General features: G+C 35.8%; 1 protein-coding gene across 2 annotated transcripts in view; it reads left to right on the top strand.

The window, feature by feature from the left end:
* The window catches only part of SPICE1 (spindle and centriole associated protein 1), a 70,614-nt gene that overhangs the window by 32,609 nt on the left and 29,334 nt on the right, over positions 1 to 8,671 (top strand). The window lies entirely within an intron of this gene.

The following is an 8,671-nucleotide window of genomic DNA, read 5'->3' as shown; positions in this document are numbered from 1 at the left end:
GAATCTCTTGGAAGACCATGGGAAAAGTGCAGTATGTGGGCCAGAGTGCAAGGTTCCTTAGGCTCAGTCCCTCATGGCTTCCCTTGGATAGGGGAGACTTTAACACCTCATGGTCAATATTAGACAGATCAATGAGACAGAAAATTAACAAGGATATTCAGGACTTGAACTCAACTCTGGACCAAGCAGACTTAATAGACATCTACAGAACTCTCCACCCCAAATCAACAGAATATACATTGTTCTCTTACTTCATTGCATTTATTCTGAAATTGACCACATAATTGGAAGTAAAACACTCCTCAGCAAATGCAAAAACGGAAATCATAACAAACAGTCTCTCAGACCACAGTGCAATCAAGTTAGAAATCAGGATTAAGAAACTCACTCAAAACTGCACAACTACATGGAAACTGAACAACCTGCTCCCGAATGACTACTGGGTACATAACTAAATGAAGGCAGAACTAAAGATGTTCTTTGAAATCAGTGAGAACAAAGACACATCATACTAGAATCTCTGGGACACATTTAAAGCAGTGTGTAGAGGGAAATTTATAGCACTAAATGCCCACAAGAGAAAGCAGGAAAGATAGAAAATCGACACCCTAACATCACAATTAAAAGAACTAGAGAAGCAAGAGCAAACCAGTTCAAAAGTTAGCAGAAGACGAGAAATAACTAAGATCAGAGCAGAACTGAAGGAGATAGAGACACGAAAAGCCCTTCTAAAAAAATCAATGAATCCAGCAGCTGGTTTTTTGAAAAGATCAACAAAATAGACCGGTAGCCAGACTAATAAAGAAGAAAAGAGAGAAGAGTCAAATATATACAACAAAAAATGATAAAGGGGATGTCACCACTGATCCCACAGAAATGCAAACTACCATCATAGAATACTCTAAACAACTCTATGCAAATAAACTAGAAAATCTAGAAGAAATGGATAAATTCCTGGACACATACACCCTCCCAAGTCTAAACCAGGAAGAAGTCGAATCCCTGAATAGACCAATAACAAGTTCTGAAATTGAGGCAGTAATTAATAGCCTACCACCCAAAAAAAGTCCAGGACCAGGTGGATTCACAGCCGAATTCTACAGAGGTACAAAGAGAAGCTGGTACCACTCCTTCTGAAACTATTCCAAACAATAGAAAAAGAGAGAATCCTCCCTAACTCATTAAAATGAGGCCAGCATCATCCTGATACCAAAGCATGGCAGAGACACAACAAAAAAAGAAAGTTTCAGGCCAATATCCCTGATTAACATCAATGCAAAAAGTCTCAAAAAAATACTGGCAAATGGAATCCAGCAGCACATCAAAAAGCTTATCCACCACAATCAAGTAGGCTTCATCCCTGGGATGCAAGGCTGGTTCAACATATGCAAATCAATAAATGTAATCCAGCATGTAAACAGAACCAAAGACAAAAACCACATGATTATCTCAATAGATGCAGAAAAGGCCTTTGACAAAATTCAAAACCTCTTCATGCTAAAAACTCTCAATAAACTAGGTATCAGTGGAACATATCTCAAAATAATAAGAGCTATTTGTGACAAACCCACAGCCAATAGAATACTGGATGGGCAAGGCAAAAGGCAAGGATGCCCTCTCTCACCACTCCTATTCAATGTAGTATTGGAAGTTCTGGCCAGGACAGTCAGGCAAGAGAAAGAAATAAAGGGCATTCAAATAGGAAAAGAGGAAGTCAAATTGTCTCTGTTTGCAGATGACATGATTGTATATTTAGAAAACCCTATCGTCTCAGCCCAAAATCTTCAAGCTGATAAGCCACTTTAGCAAAGTCTCAGGATACAAAATCAATGTGCAAAAATCACAAGCATTCCTATACACCAATAACAAACAGCCAAATCATGAGTGGACTCCCATTCACAATTGCTACTAAGAGAATAAAATACCTAGGAATACAACTTACAAGGGATGAGAAGGACCTCTTCAAGGAGAACTACAAACCACTACTCAAGGAAATACGAGAGGAAACAAACAAATGGAAAAACATTCCATGCCCATGGATAGGAATAATCAATATCATGAAAATCGCCATACTGCCCAAAGTAATTTATAGATTTAATGCTATCCCCATCAAGCTACCATTGACTTTCTTCACAGAATTAGGAAAAAACTACTTTAAACTTCATATGGAGCCAAAAAAGAGCCCTCATAGCCAAGACAATCCTAAGCAAAAAGAACAAAGCTGGAGGTATCATGCTACCTGACTTCACACTATACTACAAGGCTACAGTAACCAAAACAACATGGTACTGGTACCAAAACACATATATAGACCAATGGAGCAGAACAGAGGCCTCAGAAATACACCACACATCTACAACCATCTGACCTTTGACCAACCCGAGACAAACAAGCAATAGGGAAAGGATTCCCTATTTAATAAATGGTGTTGGGAAAACCGGCCAGCCATATGCAGAAAACTGAAACTGGACTTCTTCCTTCCATCTTATACAAAAATTAACTCAAGATGAATTAAAAGAGTCAAACGTAAGACCTAAAACCCTAAAAACCCTAGAAGAAAACCTAGGCAATACCATTCAGGACATAGGCATGTGCAAGGGCTTCATGTCTAAAACACCAAAAGCAATGGCAACAAAAGCCAACATTGACAAAGGGTGTCTGATTAAACTAAAGAGCTTCTGCACAGCAAAAGAAACTATCATCAGAGTGAACAGGCAACCTACAGAGAGGGAGAAAACTTTTGCAATCTACCCATCTGACAAAGGTCTAATATCCAGAATTTACAAGGAACTTGAACATATTTACAAGAAAAAAACAACCCCATCAAAAAATGGGTGGAGGATATGAACAGACACTTCTCAAAAGAATACATTTATGTGACCAACAAACATTAAAAAAAGCTCATCATCACTGGTCATCAGAGAAATGCAAATCAAAACCACAATGAGATACCATTTCATGCCAGTTAGAATGGCAGTCATTAAAAAGTCAGGAAATAACAGATGCTAGAGAGGATGTGGAGAAATAGGAACGCTTTTACACTGTTGGTGGGAGTGTAAATTAGTTCAACCATTGTGGAAGACAGTGTGGCAATTCCTCAAGGATCTAGAACCAGAAATACCATTTGACCCAGCAATCCCATTACTGGGTATATACCCAAAGGATTATAAATCATTCTGCTATACAGAAACATGCACACATATGTTTAATACATCACTATTCACAATAGCAAAGACTTGGAACCAACCCATATGTCCATCAATGATAGACTGGATAAAGAAAATGTGGCACATACATACCATGGCAGCCATAAAAAGGATGAGTTCATGTCCTTTGCAGGGACATGGATGAAGCTGGAAACCATCATTCTCAGCAAACTAACATAAGAACAGAAAACCAAACACTGCGTGTTCTCACTCATAAGTGGGAGTTGAACAATGAGAACACATGGACACAGGGAGGGGAACATCACACACCGGGGCCTGTTGGAGGATTGGAGGCTAGGGGAGGGATAGCGTTAGGAGAAATAAATACCTAATGTACGTGACAGGTTGATGGGTGCAGCAAACCACTATGGGATGTGTATACCTATGTAACAAAACTGCACGTTCTGCACATATAGCCCAGAACTTAAAGTATAATAATAATAATAATAATAATAAACAACTAGGAAAAAAAGTCTACTTTTCTGTTTTTCACCCGTGTCTTAACATTTCTCTCATATAGATTTTGCTTATTTCTCATTGAGTTTATTCCTAAGTATTTTGGGGCTTTTGTTCTTCTTTTAAGTGGAATTTTGTCTTCCATTATACCTCCAAACTAGTTATTCTTTGTTTTTATGAAAGCTACTGATATCTGTGTGTTGCCTTGATATTCTGCTACTTTATTGAATCTTGGTTGAATTAGTTTTAGCACTGATTTTCTAGGGGTTTCTAGGTTGACTGTCGTCTCATCTGCAAATAGACATTGTTTTCCTTGTTTTCTAAGTCTTTCACCTCTAATTGGTTTCTTTTGTATATTTTATTAGTTATAGGACAGTGTTCTATAATAATGGAGATAGTGGGGATCCTTGCCTTGTTTCTGATTGTATGAAAATGCTTTTATTGTTTCCTTTTAAGTAAGGTACTGGCTTTAGTACTGAGGTCTTTTTTCTTTCTTTCTTTAAATTTTTAAAATCATTGTTATTTTTAGTCTTTTTTGAGACAGGGTCCCACTCTGTCACCCTGGCCATAGTGCAGTGGCATGATCACAGCTCAGGTGATCCTTTCACCTCAGTCTCTCACCTCAGCCTACTTCAGCCTCTAGTAGCGGGACTACAGGCGTGCAACCACCATACTCAGATACATTTTTTTTTAAAACAGTGCTAAGGAAATACCAATCAATTCTTGTTTTCTTGATTGTTTTATTTTAATCAGTAATAAGTTAATTTTATCAGACTTTCAGTATGTATAATCATATGAGTTTTCTGCTTATGTCTCTTAATATGGTGCATTATGTTATGAGTTTCCTAATATTGCACTGTCCTTGCATTTCTGCAATAAATTCTATGTGGCCATAATGTGTTATTTTCATTAATGGAGTATTGGAGGTTGTTTGTTAATATTTTATTTAGTATTCTTGTGTTAAAATTCATAAATGATATTCTCTGTAGTTTTTTTGTGTCTGCAATCTTTATCAGATTGAGATAACAATGCGATACTTGATTTCATAAGAACCATCTGGAAGATTTTTCTAATTTTTTAAGTCCTGGAATAATTTATATAGTATTGAGACTATCTGTTTTTTGAGGCTGATAGCTTTCCTGCTTTGAAACTATTTGTGCATGTGCATGGTGCTTTTTTTTTTTTTTTTTTTGTGGTGAAGTGCCATAATAACTTTGCTTGTTTATTTAAGCTTCTATTTCTTCTCAAGCCAATTTTTATAAGTTATATTTTCTTAGGAAATTTTCCATTTCATGTAGGTTAATCAGTGTATTTCTATAGAGATGTACCAATAATCTCTATACTTCTAAAAAAAATTGTTTCAGTGCTTACTTGTTCTCCTCAATCATTTATTTTGGTTTGTTCTCTTTCTTAAAATTAAGTTATTTAGTGGTTTGCCTATTTAATGAATTTTTCAAAGAACTAACATTTTTAACTTATTAGTTAGAGGTCTAGTTTTCTGATTTCTTCCTCATCAATTTTTGCTTTTATCTTTATTTCCTTCCTTATGCATTTTTTTGGTTTACTTTGTTTTTCTAGTAACCCTAGTTGAGAATTTAATACATTAATTTTCATTCTTTTATTTTTAATTGATAAACATGTTTAGGGCTCTGAATTCTACTCTGATCACTACTATAAATGTGTACCATACATTCTGGTATGTAGTGTTTTGTTACTTTAGGAATGAGGTAATTTCAGTTTATATTTTCATGTTTACTTAAGAATTGTCTAATAGAAGATTTAAAAAAAATTTCCAGAGTCTCTTTGTTTTTCTAATTTTATTACATTACATTCAGAGTGTGATTTGTAATATTTCCACTTGTGGAACTTAATGATGTTTTCTTTGTGACCTAATATATGATCAAATTTTTACAAATGTTCCATGTATGTGCCTGAGAAGAAGGTATATACTCTAACAAGGTATAAAGTTCTAAAGGTATATCCATAGATCTACCTCATTGCTTATGTTGTTTAATACTTTTGTATCCTTACTTATTTTTGCCACTATTTTCTTCTGAGAATGGTGTATTAAAGTCTCCTACTACTAGTATGTTTCTATTTCTCTTTGCATTTTATGTTTAAGTATATTTAATTGTTCGGTGTTAAATACTTCCTTTCTTATAAAAGTGATTATTGTGTTTTTTGGTACATGTGTTTTGGAACATAAGTGTTATAGCTTCATTGTGATTTTTAACTTTTAGCATTATAAAGTATGCTTTGTCACATTTAATACGTTTTGACTTCATTTCTACTTCGTCTAATATCAGGAATGAAACTTCTACTTTTTTCTTGTTTCCAATTTCCTGGCTTATCTTGGCTTTTTACATTTAGCTTTCTGTATTTTAGATCTTTAATGTATTTAGCCTTCTGGAATTATTTTGTATTAAGTATGTCTCTTGTATACAATGTAGACTTCAGTCTTGACTTGTTAGACAATTTGAAAATATTCTTCTTTTAATTGAAGTAAGCTTATAACACTTACTGGTATGTTTGATGTTAACTTCATCACATTATTTTATAGTACTGTTTATTGTACTACAATTACATTTTCTATGTGATGTTTCTTCTCTGTTCTTTTAAAAAATTTCTTTTGGTATTTAGGAAGTTTGTAATTTTGTTCTGGTGGTTACCTTTGTATATATACCTTTTATAGAGCCTTTAATCTTGTTTTCTTTTTTTACATACCATTGTCAGGTATGTCAGTTAAAATTTTTTTTTGTTTTAATTTCTACCTATTTCCTGTACAATAAGTGAGTTTTTCTATGTCCCTATTCTTTCCATTATTTTCTCTCTATCCTTCTCCCCATTTTTAGTTGTATATTTTGCTTCGACAGAACATGAAGTATTTACATACTATGCTTCCATGTGTGTCCCATTTTTGTTTTTGTCTTATAGCTACAATTAAGTATATTAAATATCCCACAAGTTTGGTGGCTTAAAACAACAGAAATTGATTTCTTTCCAGTTCTGGGGGCCATAAATCCAAAATCAGTTTCACTAGGCCAACGTCAAGATATCAGTAGGGCCACACTCCCTCCAGAGGAGAAGCTGCTCTGGAAGAGAATTTGCTCCTTGCTTCTTCCAGCTTCTGAAATTGTGACTGCAGCACCCCAATCTCTGCCTCTGTCTTCACATTATCTCCTCTGTGTGGGTGTCAAAGATCTTCCTCTGTCTCTTATAAGAATATACATGAAATAAGAAAAAATTAAAAAAAAAAGAATATACGTGATTGCATTTAGGGTCTACCCAAGATAATCTCCCCATCTCAAGATTCTAAATTGTAACTGAAGAGGCTTCGCCCACCCCTTTTTTGCCACATAAGGTAATAGTGACAGGTTCCAAGGTTTCGGACATGGAATGTCTTCAGGCATTATTGTTTAGCCTACCATGGTCCTTCCAGTGGTCCCCAAAGATCCATCCCAATATCCTTCAATTTTCAGCTTCATTTCAAGTTCAAAATCTCATCTAAATATCATTAGCTCAAAAGTCCCAAATCTCATCATCTAAATCAGTTATGGGAGGACTGGATAGAATCCATCCTGGTGCAAAATTCTCCATTTGTGGTCCTATGAAACTAGAAAACAAGTGGTCTGCTTTCAAAATACCATGATGGGACAGACATAGGTTGAAAGTTATAGACATTTCCATTTTACGAGGGAAAATCAAGGAAGAAAGATATCAGCAGTTCCAAGCAACTTTGAAATTCAGCAGGGCAAATACTATTAGGACTAATGATCTGTGACTTGAATCTTTACCCTTCTGGATCCATGGCTCTGCCCTGTACCTGTGGCTCTGGCTTTGGCCTCTGTGCCTGTGGATCTGCAGCTATGGCCACATGTTCTTACTTACTTGTGGGAGCTAAAAATTAAAACTATTGAACTTACGAAGATAGAGAGTAGAATGATAGTTACCAGAGGCTGAGAAAGGTAGTCTGTAGACTTTTTGGAGTCTAGCACCCTTCCTTCATTTCATCCTGCCTTTGTGTCTTTCAATTCAAGCTAGCAGTATTTCTGTTGGTATAACATTCTCAAAAGATCTTGTTCTTGTGTATGTCATGGTCTTCTATTCCATAGACAGATCTTTCCTGGATAATCCCATCTTTATTGTTAGCTTCTTCTGAGATCATTGGGAGGACCCATGAATCACATGCTTTAGTCAGAACTAGCAAGAGGTTATTCAGCCACACTCTTGCCCTTCTCTCCAGAGTATGCTTTCCTAACAGCGACTTTACTAATCTCTTGCAATTTGGACAGGCTGAAAACTTCTCAAAACATCAAGTCCTCGTTCCTTTTGCTTAAAGCTTTTCCCCCCATTTATCTCTTTGTTCTTGCTTTTATACTAAGCCTCCAAAAGAAGATAGGTGGTACCTTCAGCATTCTGAGAAATAAACAAGTGAATCAGACAGTTGAAACTTAAAATATCAACCTTATCAGTGATAAAAATGTTTATAGCATAATGCTTAGCTCTGTAACCAGTGTGCTTGTAATTACTAACCCCTAAACTGCAGCACCTCTTATCACTCTATCTAGCCTCTTCCTGACACACAGGGACAGAGTATGCTGTGGTCAGTTTACTTCATTGATGGGCAGAGACTGGCTGCTCTGTGGACAGGCTCCTTTGTAGGACAGAGAAACCAAAAGGAGCTGAGCCATATATGCTTAATTACTTTACTCTAGAGAAAGAGAGAGGAGGATGGAGCCATACCACAAAACTGCAGAAAGGGCAAACATGCCTATGTTAGGGACTGAGGTAGGTAGGAAACTGGGAGGCAGGTGGAATGATTCTTTCTAACACTGAGGTGATAGGCATTTTTGCTATCTACCTGTCTTATCAGTTAAAGTGAATAGTGTTTTTTCTTTGACTATGAATTACTAAAAGCTCCTTCAAATCAAACATGTAACTATTTGGACAGTTTAAATGATGGCACTTATTTTTATATAAATTAGTATAATATACATATAAATTAAATA

Source organism: Mandrillus leucophaeus, unplaced genomic scaffold (assembly GCF_000951045.1).
Source record: "Mandrillus leucophaeus isolate KB7577 unplaced genomic scaffold, Mleu.le_1.0 Scaffold775, whole genome shotgun sequence".
NCBI classification, from domain to species: domain Eukaryota; kingdom Metazoa; phylum Chordata; class Mammalia; order Primates; family Cercopithecidae; genus Mandrillus; species Mandrillus leucophaeus.
This window is presented reverse-complemented; position numbering and strand designations above follow the sequence as displayed.